Source organism: Filicampus tigris, chromosome 12 (assembly GCF_054856515.1).
Source record: "Filicampus tigris isolate MCC_2025a chromosome 12, RoL_Ftig_1.0, whole genome shotgun sequence".
NCBI classification, from domain to species: Eukaryota; Metazoa; Chordata; class Actinopteri; order Syngnathiformes; family Syngnathidae; genus Filicampus; species Filicampus tigris.
Genome location: NC_141228.1, coordinates 21404337 through 21422302, shown reverse-complemented (window position 1 = coordinate 21422302; position 17966 = coordinate 21404337). Strand labels below are relative to the sequence as shown.

The following is a 17966-nucleotide window of genomic DNA, read 5'->3' as shown; positions in this document are numbered from 1 at the left end:
AGCAGTTGTGATGTCATTTTCAGTCGACTGAAGACAAAATGGCCGCCCCCAGACATATCTTAAAACGAGCGCATTTTGCTGCTTCACTTATATTCCCCAAACGCAAAGTCAGAATGCCGTGTTTCAACTAGTGGGCCTGCTGGGAACATATTCTTGGAAAAAAATATGTTTGGGTTGACTTCCGCTTTAAGTTCAAACTTTGGAAACACGTGCCTCCGTTTTTTTTAATTTTTTTTTTTTATAACATTTAAGTATCGCGCTACGTATCGGATCGCAACCCAAGTATCGGGATCCAGCCGGGATCCAGTGAGGGTAAGCAGTGGAAAAAACATACGCATCTCAAAATGCCAGACGCTCTCAGACAGACAGATGTGTTAGAGCGTTTTAGCAAACCAAAAGCTCCCCTGGTGTCGCTTCATCACCACACGGTCTCCTCTTCATCTCTTTTCCTGTCAAATGATCCGTTTCACAAACAAAACCGAATGCTAGCCGACCCCCGTTCACACTTTGAGATACTTCCAAACTTCCAACAGTCTTGAATGCAGCATTCAGTCCACTGCTTCCCCGTGACCGGGACAGTCTTTGGAGTCCTGGAAAAAAAAAAAAAAAAAAAAAAAAACACCCACAAAGTGTCGCTTTGATGTGCAGAAATATGAAGGCGTCATCCAGTATTTACGGTTTCTCCCCGGAGGACGGGACGGGACGGGACGGGACGGGGGGCTGGTTTGCTGATGGATGAGGATTACGGATGACACAACATGAAGAGGGCCTCTGTCAGCTTGCTGACACCTCCCCTCGCCCGCCATTGTCTCCATTAGGCCGCCGATCGCAACGGGATGATCACAGGAAGGCGGGAAGAACGACGCGACTGTCAGCCGGAGCGGGAACGTCGGGCTGAGGGTTGAGAGAGAGCGAGCCAGCGAGAGACACAGAGAGAGAGAGAGAAGGGGAGGACGGCTTACAGGGGATACAAACCCAAAGATTATGGTAATCTTCCCGCCTTTGTGCCACCGCGAAATGTTTTGGTACTACGCCTTTTATGTGCGTAAGCAGGGATGTGAACCTCTTCACTGGGCACTTTCTGTGTGGTTTCTGGGTAATTAGCAGCAGTCGCAGGCCCTTTCTGTTTCTCTGCTCAAGCTTATGCTCTTCTTTAGGGGGATTTTCAGCCACCCCCCCCCCCCCCCCTTTTTTTTTTTTTTTTTTTTCCTTAACTTAGCCCTCTGTCTGCGATTCCCAGCCTGGGCCGGGCCGAGCCGAGTTGAGCGGGCCGCGGCCGAAGAGACCATCTGTTGGCCGAAACGCGCTGACAATCAAATGCGCAGCTTAAGTTGAGACAGGTGACCGAATTCGGGATTCTATTCGGAGGTGCTCAATGGAGCTCTCAATGGCCTTTGTGCCGTCGTCGACGTGCCAGACTTTCCGCCCCTGGACATTTTATTTCTATTGATCAGGGTGCGAGAACGCTTTTACATCTGTACCGTTTTGTTTTCTCCGGTCTAAATAAACACAACATTCACTTTACAATAAACCGTGTGACATCACACCAGGAAACATCTGTTGACGTCATTCATTTCGCATGAGGAACCGGATCGCTTGCCGAGGGCCAAGCCAACACGCCGAGCTCAACTTTGGCGATATTATTTTTAATGAAAAGGCCGCGTGTGTACGTACGGTGTGTTCTTGCAATTTGGAAATACAAATCTTAATCAGCATCAAAAATGGCCATTCAAATAACTTCTTTACACCAACCATCATCTCATATTAGCCGATCCTAGTCAGGACTCCGAAATATATCGCTAAGTGGGAGTATACTATTATGGTTTGAACCACTGTTATCTCTTGTTTGAAAAAGTACTTGCTAGAGGGGTCCGGAAAGTTGCTAAATATAAGGAAAACGTCACTAAGTTGTCAACACTGCAGACACAAGTCGTAGCGCTCGCTTGCTACCACGCTAGCTGTACTAGCGTCCACGTGTGCACATAAAAAGCAGAACCTTCCAAATGAAAGCATCGCATGTTTCACATTTTACTTTGATTTCATGGTCACTGTGAGGGCCAACCAGAGACTAGGGACGCGCTTGGTTTTTGGCTCCCGGGCCGTACTTTGCCCAGGTCTGCTTTATATGAATGCAATTTTAAAATTCTCATTCTTTTAATGAACACATAGGCTGTGTCCAAGTTTGTCTTCCAAAGACGGGATTTGAAGGCAACATGACGTAACTTCCTTATAAAGTTTGAGAACCGCTAATCTCGCAGGCTACACTACCCCAGCAGTTAGATGGGTCCACTGGATTTCCATTACAGGCCTAAAAGTGCCCATAATTTTTGGGCATACTTTTTTTTTTCACTCTTCCCATACGTTCATATTGTCAATCCAATCTGTCCATTTATGCCACAGTCGTATCTTCAAATGCCAAAAAAATAATTTTGGAGATGTCACTTGAAGCATGGAATGTGAATCTAAACGATTCTCCTTCCGGAGAAAGAAATGACTGAATTGTATCTTAATTGGAGTAAATTGTATCTTAATTTAGTTCATTATTTCATAATTGGGCTAAATTCTATCACATTCAGAATACTGCATTCCGTACATTACATCATAATTGTGATGAACTGTATCGTAAAGGGAGTGGATGCTATGGCATGCGGAGTAGCTTTATGCGTACCATAAATATACGCCAGTATACATTCTGTTTGTCAGTGTATCATGGTACGCAGCGACACAAAAAGTGGCCCAAGAACCAGAGTACTGACTTTTGTCACTTACCTTTGTGGTCATCTAACAAGAAGGGAGGGGGGCATTTTCTGGGGAGGGGTGCACGGCCTGCTAATCTGCCTTTCCCATGCACGGTGACGGGATAAAGTGGCCCGCCGGCACGGCAAACGAGCCTTTTCAATTTGTCCGAGCGCTGATAGCGCCTCTCAAAAGAAGAGCTTACGCTCATCATATCAGGCGGGGAGGGGGGCCTTTCATCGGCGGGTTCAGAGGTGAGCCCGAGATAAAGTGCCATACAAGAGATCAGTGGGGCCGGGGGTCCTCATCAACGCGGCGTTAACTGCGCCACATTTGCGCCGCCGCCGCCTTTGATGTGCTTTCTCATTTGCGCTCAACAAGGCCCGCCAGCCGCACTCCAGTGCGCGAAACCTCCTTTTTGTCGCCCGCCATTGTCTCAGTCACGGGTGCTTTGTCTTAGCGGGCGGGGGGTGCGCATCAAAGCTGGCCAGAGATGGACTCAACAACAGTGGATTAAGGTCTTCTGCATGATAAAGTCCCTACCTAGGGGCGTGGAACCAAGCTAATATGTGAAAGAATGTTATTGAGAGGGAAGAAAGTGGCAAAAAAGCTGCCCCTTTCTCCGCGTAATGTCCTAATCCGCCGGGCCGACACCGAGACCCTCGGCCCGGAGTTTGTTCATCAGCGAGATGCCCATCTGGATTGGCCGCCCTCTAAGCCGGTTAAACTTCTCCTAAACTCAATGATTGTCCCCCGGGAGAACCAAATGGCATATTAAGTGACGTGAAAGGGGAACGGGAGTAGGGGCGAAAAAAAAAAAAAGCAAATTAAGTCGAGCTAAACAGATTAGAGGGCCCAAACACAGCGGCACAATGAGCCCAAGAGAGGCGCAATCTCGCTTTCAAAGACGCCGCTAAACTGCTAAGCAAACCTCATCACAGACGGGACAGACCCTCTGTGGACTGCCAGTGGCATACACTTTCTACTTTTACTCATCGCGCGCGGAGAACCACACAACGCCGACATTTACTACCATGTACTTTGTGTAAGTGAAAAAAATAAACCCCTCCTGGGGGGGGGGTTAAGATCAGGGGATGTCGTGTATATGATCTGGTGCATATGTGAAGCCCTTTGAGGCTTTCCTGTGATTATAAATACATTTGACTTGATATTAACGTATTGTAATTGGGGGCGAATTGTGGGGAAAAAAAATGTAGATCTACTGTCGTTAGTCGAGATGCAGTTGCAACCGGAGTGAATTGTATCCTTATTATGTTGACCCTCATCATAATTGGAGCGAATTATATCTAGATTAGATTGAATTGTATCAGGAAATGAATGTGATTAGACTGAATCACATCGTAATCGGAGCGATTGGAAATCGTATTTGTGGGACATTGCATAGTAATTCGGATTTGTTTTATAATCGGACTGAATGTATCATAATTGGGCCAAATCCTATGGCAGATAAATCCCCACTGACCTGTAAAAATTTACGGAAAGACGCTGTAATAAAAGTTCATAAAGATGCATAGTGATTCTGACGGATTGACGGACTGACACAATTATAAATCAGTTCGTCACGGAAAATGACGGACTGACGAATGATGCATGATGGGTACCCTGGCCACTGATGGATGACAAATGACGGACCAGCAAAATTTAGTTCAACGCGCACCTCTGCTGATAATCAACCCGGCCAATAATCGGTCCATCGCTAATTTCCCTATTTTCAATCTTAGGGGTCCTTGCTAGGTGCCGCTACGTTCGTTTCGTTTCGACAAAAAACTAAAACATCACCGTCACTTGTTATTTTACTTTGCTTTCATTATTAACCTTATCATTTAATATCATGTCAACTGTGGTGAATTGTACCCTAACTCCGAATCGTATCGTAACTCCAGACGCGTGGCTTGCGGGTGAAATGTATGGTTGTCTTGCTCTTCCGTTTCTCTTCCTTCGCTTTTCCTCCTCGTTTTTTCTGTCGTCCGTACTTCGCCTTTGCTCGTCATTCACTCATCCGTCCCTTCTTTCTTCGCTCTTCAGTCAGCCTTGCTTCAATCTCTCCTCTCTCTTCCTGCGTTGCGCACATCTAATTCCTTTCTTGAGTGGAGGAAGCCAAGCAAAACGCTGTGACTTTTGCGAGCAAATGCGGCGTGAAAGCGCGTTTATGCTCCATATGGACCACAAGTGTGCTGAAATAGCTTTGTCCTTAGCACGCTTTGTTGCGTGTCAAATTGTGTCCCCGGCTCTTCTGCTTGTTAGCGCCGAGCTCACGTTCCAGCTGTGCGAAAATGCCCCGTTTTTTTTAATGATCCGATGTCATTTTAAATTAGGGACGCGCCACCAAGAGCGCAGAGCCCCAAACACCCTATGAATAAATACTATTAATGTTAAGGTCTTGGTTTATGAATACAAGGTATCAACCGACGACTCGATGCTTGGCGGGTTTTTAACATTTGGCTGCTGCGCTACTTATCGCTATGATGATTTTATGACGTGACGGAGAGCAAACGCGCCAAGAACAAAGATACAGATAATCGTTGTTATTTTATTTTGATATATATATATATATATATATATATATATATATATATATATATATATATATATATATACACACACACACACACACCTTATTTTCCGGACTATAAGTCGCTCCGGAGTACAAGTCGCACCTGCCATAAAATGCATAGCAAAGAAGCAAAAAACCATATATAAGTCGCACTGGAGTATAAGGCGCATTTGGGGGGAAATTTATTTGATAAAATCCAACACCAAGAACAGACATGTCATTTAACATTTAAATGACGAACAATTTAAAATAAAAATAGAATCAAGGCAACAACAGGCTGAACAGTAGGCTTACGTTACATTACACAACAATATATATATCATTGCTGTCCTGTGAAAAACACTCGTCAATTTTTTTCAATTTTCTTATTTTTACGTGAATGGTGTTTCCGCGTCACAGACATCGCATTATTGTGAAATTTTTTTAAAATTCCCAAATTAAGTGTTTTTTACAAGACAGCGACGTTATATAATATAAACGACCAATGATAACATTTTATGAAGTCATATTTTGTTGCTACGCTACTAGCTGTGCCGTTCAAGCACCAAGAACATAGCTGCTAACATAGTTCTTACTTTTTCTTAATGTATTAAAGGTATAATACAGTGAAGGTGTGGTGTCATATAATTCCCACCCTAACACCTACATGTTGCTCATAAAAGCGTGCAGGGGGAGCACGCTTTTTTGTTTTGTCCAGAACATTGCGGGCTGGCCGTCACTCCGGTGCGCGCATCCAGCTGGAGAGCTGGCTCCCACTGACACGCCGCACGGAGACATTAACCTGGCCAAGCATCAGGACAACACCCAGAGAAAAAGGAGGGCGCCGTTGTCACAGCCAGTTTGCTCTCCTTTGCCAAAAAGACCCTCACTTGCTCTCCCGGAGGGAATCAGGGAGATCATCTCACTTAGCAGTACGGGCGACGGCTTTAAAAATATACCCTATTCATCAGTCACCTTGAATGACAAATGAGAAAAAAATTGCGCCCAACAAATGACGCTGCAGTCTTTGCTTTGGGTATGACGCGTCTGATTGATTCCACGGGTCAACAAATATTGACTACATTTTTTTAATCAGAGATTAAAGGAAGTTTTTTTTGTTGTTGTTTTTTGCGCTAAATTCGAATCGGCCCTCGTTTTTTGCTCAACATCAGGTTTTCATAATAACAATAGTAATAATAATAATATGAAACTATCTATTTAGTAATATTTATGAATTAACTTTACTTTGAACCCCTAACCCAGTTTTAACATTTGACTTTAATACCCTAAGCCTTAGTTGAAACCTTACTTTGAAATCCTAACCCTTGTTTGGAACCCTAATTTAAAACCCTTACCGTCTCTTGTAACCCAAACCTGGTCTTCAATTGTCCCTTCGAAAGGCTACCTAACGCTGCTTCAGAGTTTTCTGAGTGTGTCAGTCCAGTCGGACTGTCACAATCTTTTCTTGAATTAACGAGTGATTGCTGATGCGTCTTAGTGAAGTTCTAATGACCAAGAAACATGTCAAGATGTCAAGGAGGACGTGATCACTGGCGGGTTCCTTCAGGCCGCTTTGAGTAAGCACTTTTATGCATTAAACTTGATCTGCGCACACGCACAATCCCACACACGTCTCTCATAGCCTCTGGTGGTCTAGTTTGCTCTGTATGCTTTATATCAAGACAGGCAGCTTTCGCACGTTGTTATTCTTCCATTCAGGACAACAATGTTATCAAAACCATACCAGCTATCATTATCGGGCTGATAGCGGCCTTATTTCAAGGTATCGGGGACTCATGGACGCTGCCGATACCAGACACCGATACTTAAAGCGGAAGTCAACCAAAAACATTTTCTTTACAATAACATGTTCTATCCAGCCTCACTCGTCTAAACACAGCATTCTGATTGATATTGTTTGTGGAATATAAGTTAAGTAGTAAAATCCACCCGTTTTTGTCCATCTCAGGGGACGGCCATTTTGGAACTTGTCGTCAACTGAAAATGACATCGCAGTTGCTCAGGGCTCAGGTAACAACCAATCATGGCTCAGCTCCAGAAAACAGGTAAGCTAAAAACACAAACCCTGCCTTGAAACTGTAGTGTGAAACAATCGTCAGACAGCCCACATTAAAAACCTAATTAGGAACCCTAACCCAGTTTTAAAAAATGACTTTGAATTCCTAAATCTGTCCTGCAACCCTAGTTTGAAACACGAATCCTTGTTTACAACCCTAATCCAGGGTTGAAATCCTACCCCCTGGCGTGAAACCACATTTAAACCCTCAAAGCCTGATTTTGAAAGCCTAGCAGTAAAACTGATTGTGATTAGTTTTAAAAGTCACTAAAAGTTGACCTAACTAAACTTAATATGAAATTTGTCTTGGACCTTTCTTTACTAGCTGTACCCCTTTGAATCAAATGTTTGGAGGTCGACTAGCCATCGACTGTACAGTGTGTGTGTTCTCCTACGCTGTACAGTAAAGCTTCTGTTACAGTACATTAGCATCCGACGCTAACCGAATGTGAAAATGGCTCCCGCGACCGTCGCCGCACGCCACGCCGTGCCCAAGCCCGGCGGCGCCGCATTTTGTAGCACTTTTGCAAAAGTACAGATCGTCTCCTCGTCCCTCCGGCGGGAGCCGGGATGCGGGAGATTATGCAAAACTCTCCCGTTTGCGGCGTACGCGTCGGTGGCCCATTAAAAAGGCATCAGCGGGAAGAAGAAGATGAAGACGGCGAAGAAGAAGCGTCTGCGAAATGACCTGGGGACAGCGGAGACGCTCTCGTCTCTAACTGACCCCTCACACGCCATCAGCGTCATCTTTTCTTCCGCTTCGTGCTCGGTTTGCCGCCGCGAAAAAACCTTCGCACGCACTGAAAGAACCTCCAATCTAACCAATTGCAAATCAAAGCAAAATAGATTGGCTTCAACAAAAAATGTTTCAACAAAAAATGCACATATAGAGATCGATATGAGTATTTGTTTAACTTGGCAAAAAAAACCTGGCAACAATCTGCTCATTTTTTCAGCGGGTTTTAGTAAAAAGATTCATGTGAATGTCATTATCTTTGGCTTCATTTGTTATGTGTTAATGTGAGGAAAAAATCTGGGAAAAAAAAATAAAAATTTGCTGATTTGAAAACTACTGATCTCAGCCAAACAAATCGGCCGGCCGATTAATCGGTCAGGCCCTATTGATAAATTTCCGGTATTTTAATTGGTTATTTAGATTTAGATCATGAGTACGTGGAGATTAAACTAATAAATACCATAGTTAGGTAGTTTTATCATTTATTATAATATCAACAAATGCCGTAGATGTTGATTTTTTTGCGGGGGCCAATCAGATTTGAGCCTCTATGTGTTGCCATGTCAATCGAATCTGCCCAGGGCCTTCAGAATCAGTACCGCTGGCCCATATAACTTCAACTAAATTTGCTGACACCAGCATCATTCTGTCCTCTGATTGGTTGGTAAGAGTAAAACTGTTCAACTAGCAAAATAGCGCCTGGAGCAATCTGCACACATGAATACATTTAATAATCAGCGTCTCTGGTCTGTATGATGTATGAAATTTTGATTGTTTATATTTTGTCATGTTGTTTAATGCGTAATGATTCCAAACTGCTGTAGATGATGTGCGCGGCACAGTTGCATGCTGCTGTATTGTGTTTGTGTATCGTACTGTTGACTTTGCATAATTGTGATGTGGTGTGATAGGCCGAGTCCCCACCAAAGGCCCGGCGACTGAATGCAAGCCTCGCCGCTGTTTTTTTTTTTTGCAGCGCGGAAAGTCAAACGTAAGGATGCCGATTCCGCAATGCATCCTGACGTGTTTTCGTTCGTTTTCATGGCAATCGCCGTGATTCTGTGCTGGGGACATGTAGCGAAAACGCGGCGAGACAAGCTTTTAAGAGCATTAAACAAATGCACTTTGGGAACCGCAAACAACAGGAGTGACTCTGGATATTTTGATGGTTATCCGTCCTAATGCGGCCCTCTCTGCGCCACACCGGAACACATGGTCGGCGCGGCGGCGACGCGATCCCATCCGACGTGCGGATATTCAAACTGCCATTTATAAATAGCCGCATGAAAGTCGGGCGCGACGGGGAAACAAACGCGCCGAGACGTTTGCCCGCCGTCTGCTCGCCGCGCGACGAGAACGCTTCTGGCGGCCGAGTGGAAAGCATGCTCATTAAAGTCAAATCTCCCTGGCCAGAAGAAAAATAGTCACAGTTCTCGCTGAAAGTGGAAAAAAAACGCTTTCTTCACGGTTTGGAGACAGGCGTCAGCGACGGGAAAAGGTCAATCAGCTTATTAGAGCCTCCTTGGGTAAAGGTGTCTACACTCTGATTACATTCATTAACATTTGTAATTTGCGTCCCGAGTCCAGACGTTGAAGTTACCGAATTTACCGTTGTTAACAAGTGCGTCTTTGAAGGACCCCCTCGAAATGATCAAAAGGCCGATAAAATTGCTGTTTCTAACCCAAATATCAAACTTTGACGACAATTTATGCTCACACCCACAATGACAAAGACTCATATTCTTTGCAAATGAGCATTGGCCACCTTTCGAATGTACGCGGTTTGAATTGAGCAGAAATCAGACAAAATCTGCCGTAGCGATGGACGAGATTACTTCAAAACCTGCTGCTTCAAAGCAAAACGGCCAATTTTGATGACAAAAACTCAACTCAAATGTTTCGCAAATTTGACGCGTTCATTTGTCTACCTGAAAATGGACAAAATGACTTCAAATGGCCGCTTCAGAGCAAAATGGCAAACTTTGCTGCCACACTTCACCCACATGCAATAACAAAAACTCAAATGTACGTAATCAAGCAATGTCTATCTGTCTAGTAGGCGTGCTTTGGATTTGGATGAGTTTTTCTTTGAAGGATTGCAGAAAAGACAACTCTTTGTGTGACTGATCAAGATGCTGCTCACTCAGCGGGGATCAACATGCGGGTACTTTTGAAAGATCAGAATCCCAGCTGTTTTCGTGTCTTTTGGACACAATTTTTGGGGCACACCTCATATTGTCTTGACTTATTGTCTACTGTTTCTAAAGTGCTTTGTTACAGCTCTAGCAGTTATAAAATGCGCTATATAAATAAAATTGTATTGTATTGTATACAATCAAGATTAAATGAGAGCGTAGAAGCACCTGTGGCTAAAGCCAAACTGTGGCAGGGTTTTTACTTTCTGGACCTGGATTTGCCACCTCTGAATGACTAACTTTGCTGCCAATCTCCACTAGCACACAACGACAAAAATTCAAATTCTCCATACTTTCCCCATCACATGTCTGCTCTCGTATTCATCATTGCCTTTTATGTCTTATTGGTGGCACGATTACGCATTAGTCCGGTGTTCAGGGCGCAAGCTGGGTTAGGCCCTAACTCACCCACGACCCTAGTAAAGATAAGCGCTATTGAAAATGATTGGATAGCTAGATTAAATTGCGGTTAACTAGTCATCACATGATAGTTCAAAAGGTTACTTAAAACATAGTCTGTACAATTAATTTGCACGTTGACCCTCCACCAAATGATTTCTATTCTCTGCTGAGTACGGTAACGCTTGATTGGCCGCCAGCGTAGCGTAGCAGCCCGTGACGGCAGCAGTTCTGTCGACAAGTCTAATGAACACTGCTGTTAAATTCCACTAATTAGCCTGCCCAGTCACTGTGCTGCTGGTTCCGCAATTAATTTTAAAAAAAAGGAAAGAAAAAAATACTGAGCTGGTGCTTTGCAGACATCTTGAAAACCCCCGCCCACCCCCACCCTTCGCCTTTAAAAAGCCAGCGGGGTCGTGTTGATGGCGGCCCAGAGAAGCTAAAGACGTTCTCATGCTCATGAGAGGGAGTGGGCCGTGTAATTTAAATTCTGTTGACATTTACTGTCAAGGACCATTAATTCTGCCGGGCTTACTCAGCAGCAGCGGTGGGCCGCGGGCGGCGAGCTAGCTCGCTAACGCTACTCCTCTCTTAGCGGATTCGCTCGCACAAAAACACCCGTCGACAGCCAACAGGCAGCAGTCGTACTGTAGGTCACAACGTAGCCTGGTGGTTTGTCATTTATCCCGCTTGTGTCCTCGCAAGCACAGACACCTTCGCCAGCAAGCGTGGACTTTTAGCAACGTGAACAAGTCAATAGCAACACTTAGCTTGCTGTTTTTGCTCCAGCTGCGATCTCAACATCTCAAATGTTTGTTTTGATGGAGTTTAATGTGATAACACTTGCCTAGTTCATGTTAGCTACCTACAATGGTGTCAAGCCAATGACATTTATGACATTGAAATACATTTCAAGTTACTGATTAGGTATTTCACTGAGGGACTAGAATAGCTCTAGCTAGCTAAGACAATAATTTATGTAAAATAGCAAGCATAGCGGTAAACATGAAATGAAGATTTACTAGACATTTTCATCTTTGTAAACTGGCGACTACTGCTGACTTGAACTGAAACTATGACAAAAACTGGCAGTGTTTCGGGTTGCGTACCTCCTCACATATGAGAAATGTATTTATTTATTTATTTATTTATTTCATCAACTCACCTGGTGAATTGAACGCAATTCACGACTGACGTTCCGTCTCGTCTGGAGGCAATTTACCTCACGTAACATCATCTCCTCGACTGGCAGTTCACACATTCAAACAACAGAAGTAGAGAAGAAAGCTAAAATCCTCATTTAAGCCATTTACCCTGTTTTTCTCAACCACTCTACCTTGGTCAAATGATTTTTTTCTTCTAGTAATGCCATGTGAGCTATTGCCATTCTGAAATATGTGTGACGTCTATACAAGCGCTGTTAAATTTGCTCGATGGGGGAGCTGTGTTAACTAACATTAGCCTTGAATTTATTGCACACCATTTTGTAAACATTTCTTAAAATAATTAGGCCTATTCTTGAAGTGTTTCTTTTCATTGTAGGTTTGTCTTACATATATTTAACAATTCTGACCTTATAAAAGCAAAAGCAACTATAAGCCTGAGATTACCTTAGCTCACATTAGCTAGCTCCTATCATCTGTAGCTAGTTAGCTTCTGCAAGCACAGTTGGGTATTTTTTGCACTTTAGGTATTTTGATTGAAAATGTTTTTAATTGATTACAGCCTCAATTGTATTTGTTTGATTGGGATCAGATTAAGATAATGTTGCTGGCCTAATCATTTCAAATAATAGTCAAATTAGGTATCAACTTTTTAACCAAGCCTGCGTTCAACCCACTCACTAGCTATATTTATTTTGTAGGCCTTTTTTTCCGAGAGGATACATCTTTAAATCATATGAAATAACCATCATGTCCATTGTGTCACGATGAACACTGCAGTTATTTTCATATTAGCATTGCTACCGCGTCATGTAACTTGAGTGAACAACACATGGCGACATTAGCCCTCATTTTCCTGATCTTTTGACTGTGAGCACAAATCACATCTCGGCGTAAATACGACACGTGCGTATGAAAGCGCGCTCTTTAAAGCGCAATTTGCCAAGTGCGTGATTAGCTGTTGAGCTAAAGCGTATCGGACAAGGCCTCGGCTGGAGCTCTCGGCAATGACACAACCTTGAGTGAATAATGGGCACAGCATCTGCGGGCTAACGGCCATGGGCTCATGGGGCGTAACGGCCGACGATTACGCCGATTGCCCACGTTTAACGCATCTGGCTGATGCTTTAAACTTGGAATGAAAAAAAAAGTATGGGGCAGGCATTGAGACAGTGACTAATTCAGGGTTATTTGTCAACATCTGCAGGAAAATTGGCATGAAAATGGATTTGTGAGAACCGTGATTTGTTTTTCTAACTCTTTGTAACAAAAAAAAAACTATTACAAATTGCTTCAAAATGATTTAAAAATATATATATTTTCCAGTTCAATGAATCTCAGTATATAAATAGGGCTATCACAAAGACTAAGTTTTTTGTATATATATTGAGAATATCTGGCCAAAGAAATGCCACAATTGAACAAAAAAATGAATGTTTCTCAACCTTGTATCTATATTATATTTTAAAAAAAACCAATTGGGTTATGAAAAATTTGAATATATTTTGGGGGATGTCTGTGCAGCAAGACATTCCTCATTATTTTCATACACTGATCTGTATATTGACTCAATATTTTTGACAAAAAAAAACTGTAGGAGCAACTGTTTGATAAATTCATTCATTTTGAGCTTCCATTTTGTAGGATTTCTGGATGTTATTCAAATTCTCTTTGGACAAATGTTTCTTTGGAAATCAAAGTCCTCAGTTAGTTTGAGTGTTATATCTACTGAGCTGTTATATGCAGCAGGAATTACCAACAAGGTACCCAAGGGCATCAGGTAGCACCCAAAGGACTACATGAGCAGCCTGAGGGCCTGTCCTAAAAATAGCTCACCGGTGACGGGAAATTTTGATTTGCTAGGAATGCTGGAGAAGTAATCTTTTGAAAATGTAGACACTTGCAGAGATGTATAAAACTAAAGTGTTGCATATTGATATTTATCTCTTCCCAACCTCATTATATAATCGTTGATAACACCGGGGAACACCGTTTTTGTTGAGTTAGGTCTGAGAACTGTTTTTGACTCATTTTTGGGTGGGGGGATCCAAAACTGATTTCTGTATTTCTCTGTCGCATCAAGTTTTTGAGATATAGGATCCCCACACTATTTACCATATACCTTTTCTCCCATTTTTTTTTTTTACCATTTAAAACTATGAAATAAATGTGTATGTAAGTAAAACGCACACAAATAAAGCATGAAACAAAATAGAACTTAGAACTGTATGCCCATGGTTCCAAGGTTAAGAGAAAAGACGGCGCTAATCCTCTTAACTTCTACTATGCGAGCTTTCTGTTTGCCGATATTGATGGTACTGACCTATTGGGAACCGCACACACCTCTCACCGCACTGTCTCAATTGTGACTGCACAAAAACATGACTGTCACGTAGTTGTAGATGAGTTCAATCGTAATCATCTCTTCTTACCACAGCTAATCAGTGGAATTGTGCTTATCTGGTAAACTTGAAGGAGAAAAAAACCTGACATGTGATGCTAGAAAAAAACGGACTGCAATTTCGGAATCAAAAGTCTAACTCAACAGAAATTTCTTTTCAAATTGTTTTGCTGTGGTGATCACCGAGATGAGTGAAAAGATTTGAGGTGCGGCGCCAGGGAGAAAATAAATGGGAGACTTACACAGTGAAAATTACAAGGAGGTTGATACTACATTTCCTTGGCGGTGGGAGTGTGACCTAAATGGAGGATTAAAGTGCGTATGAAAGGGGGCTTTAAGTGTGGCGCTGCAGCTTCTGACAGGTCCTTGGGAGATACACACAGACTTGCTTGCAACACATGTCACATATCATAGCTTCAGCGTGTAGCCCCAGCGCTACCTGCGAGCTACAAATGTGCACTCACTGTCATTTACACACACGCGCGCGCACACAGGCGGGGGAGCAAATAGCGGCGTAGCATTGTTTGTTTTGTTTTTTTTTGTTTTGTTTGAATGCTGTGATGTGAAAAACACGAGCATGCGTTCAAGTTTGGTCGTGACACATTTTTGGATGCTAGCTTGTTTAGTCGTATTATGCTAATGCGCTCGTGGCGGGGTGTGGGGGTTCGACACACACGTACGCACACCCCCACGCGCGCACACACACACACACGCGCGCATCATCACCAGGAGCTTATTATTAGGATTGTTTTGTTACAGCTCCAAACCTCAAAGAGCAATTTTCCACTTCATTTGCAAATGCTGTTAGCGTTTCACTTTCTTTTTTTTTTTCATTATTCCCCACTTGGGAACGTCGTGTCTGAAAATGAAAAAAAAAAAAAACTACAAAATCCCAAATACATTTTGGATGTAAAAAGATGATTAAATGTGTTATCGCACCTGATGATGTGTTGCTTCATATTAAAGTCGGTTAAATATAAATGTGCATTTACTGTATGTGGCTATTATGAGACAAAGACGTGAAGAAAGCTGATTCTTTTTTTCAAATAATAGTTTTCCGGACAGCTAACACCCAAACTAATATGATATGTTTATTTTATTTCTATTTATCTTTCGTTCTTTGAAGCAGATTTAGCAGCAGAAGCAGCTCGTGTGGTATGTCACTCAATTTTGTGACACTAAATGTTATTGTTTAAAGAATATTTTTTGGGGGGTATTAGTTCCATTAGTCTTCCATTTTGTTTAAGTAGCTTAAATGACTTTAAGTGTAAAACCAATCAACTACGGCCACAGAAATCACAACGTTGACCTAACATTGAATTGAGATCTCATTCACTGTGTGGCACATCACTCAATATTGTGTTTATACTATACTCAAAATAAATATTGCAAAAAAAATTAATTCAACTTACATATGTTGATATATCTTTAAAGTGTTTGAAAATCCGCCCAGAGGAATTAAAAATCAAATCAAATTCCACAGTATTCTTGCTTTGTCTCTACATTATGCAGTGGAATCCTGCTTTTCGCTGGGGAACAAGGACCAAGCCCAACCACAAATAGCAATAATCTGTAAATAATTGACGCTCCTTATAATCAACATGAAAACCAAACAAGCGAACAAAAGAAAAAACTGAGTACATGGGAGGATTGATTTAAAAAAAAAAAAAAAAAAGCTAAGCTGGTAAATATCAGCTGTATGTTATGCCACATTTTGATATTAAAATCAATAGGATCATCACTTAGTATGACAACGTTGGGTCTGATGACATGTGGGTAGGCGATGAGGCGAGAACGTTTGATGACGATCTTTGTCAGCATGGAAATTGTTGGCATTCTGTGCTCTTTTAAAAGAAAGGGGGCGCTCATTAAAAGGCAGGCCTGGCCGTCATTAGCCAATGGAAGAGCGGCGCAATCATGGCCGCGCTGTCGCCAATGTAGCTCGTCATGGAACTGCGTGATCTCCCTCCCACCTGCTAATGTGAACCTGCGCCCTGCGGCACCGCTGAGGCTTTAATGAGTGTCAGACGGCCACACACTGACTTCCCACTCTTATTATGGTGTCATCTTGTATCATATGAGTCACTTTGGGTGAATGCAAGCACTTGATGCTAACATGCTAACTATTACTACCGCAATTATATAGCCGTAGATGCTATCATGCTTGCTTGTGTCATCACAAATGTACAAGGACCCTCGATGCTGGCTTCCGGATGAGAAATCAAACCAAGCCGTTGATGCTAACTTGTACTAAAGCAAATATATTAAGTTAACAAGGTGCCTCGGTCCTTGCACTCAAATGGTAAAACCAACCGCTGAAGCTAACTTGTGGTCGCATAAAATATATTAAGAAAGAACCTTGATGCTCACGCTATGATAAATCCAAACCGGCTTTTTAGGCTAACTTGCTAACTTGTCCAACACATGTACGAGCACAAATACATTAAGGAACAACCTCGATGATTGCGCTAAATGACAAAACAAGCCGACAACGAACCTCGATGCCTGCTATGAAATGACAAAAGATCTTGTTAATACTAACATGCAAACTTGTGCTAATACAAATACAAGAAACCTCAAAGCTGTCCCTCAAATTAAACAGGCCACTGCTGCTAACATGCTAATTTCGTACTCGGACAAAGAATAGCATGTATCTTAAAAGCTAATGATTAGCATTCATAACTGTCATTTTTTTTCCAGACTTCTTGTGACTCTGGGAGATAGAATACCATGAAGTAAAAATCAATATTTAATTCAATTTCATACAGCAGATGCGAACAAAACTAGCATGTACCTGAGTATTTTGACTGTGTTTTGCTTCTTCTCCTTACACTTGTGTTGGGAATAAGTGATGTTGACTTTTAAGAGTAAAGCAATTGGAAAAAGGACAGAAAGATGATTAAACTCTAAAGGAAGTGGCTCAAGTGGCCCCCCTGATATATAATAATAAAAAGTGTGCTGCAGTGGAGGGAGATCAAAAAGAGGTGCGCGGTTGCGACATACACGCACACACACACACACACACACACACACACACGGCGGAGGGTTTAAAAAAAATTAGCAAAGCTGAAGTGGAACGGAAGTGGCTTGCGGTGAGCGAGTTCCCGCAATGTGAAGCAACATGGACCTCCAATAAGCTTAAGGAGCGATCTTATATTGCGCCCAGCAGGTCGGACGCTTTCAAGCGGGCTTCGCTCTCATAATCCAAAGCCAGCGAGCTTTCGCTTTTCTTTTGGAAACTTTGAAGTGCCACAAAACCGCATGTTCCTGCAAGTTTTTCCAGTGAGGTCAACTCTAGTCATTTGTTGACGGCTCCCTCACGCCTCAACACAACACCGCTTTGTTGGACTTAAAGAAATTTAAATCTTACTTCGTTCCGAAGAAAAAGTGGAAATAGTTCAAGGCTTTTTTCAGTGTTTTTTAATTACGAAAAACACTTTTTGAGGTGCAACAAAGTTGACGTTTATCTTCCAGCGAGGTGACGACAGCAAGTCAACAGTGGGCGCCTCCCTCCCCGTGCGCCACAAAACACAAGCGTGCCTTGTACACCCGTTTTTGGGGCGACGTGGGAATGCAGCCGGCGGGAGCGTCTGGGAATCAAGTGAACCCGCCTCATAACTCAATGGCCTTTTCGGCTCCCCGTTTGATTGCTCAATATCCAGCCAGAACAATATGGCCGCCTTAATTAACTTCTCTCAAAGGTGG

At 42.7% G+C, this 17966-nt stretch overlaps 1 protein-coding gene across 1 annotated transcript in view; it reads left to right on the top strand.

Annotated features, from left to right (window-relative positions):
* tgfbr3 (transforming growth factor, beta receptor III) overlaps positions 1-17966 on the top strand; it is a 256137-nt gene that overhangs the window by 77637 nt on the left and 160534 nt on the right. Inside the window, exon 6 of the mRNA XM_086047795.1 lies at positions 7260-7356. The gene's annotated coding sequence lies outside the window, so the exon portion shown is untranslated. The remainder of the gene's footprint in view (positions 1-7259; positions 7357-17966) is intronic.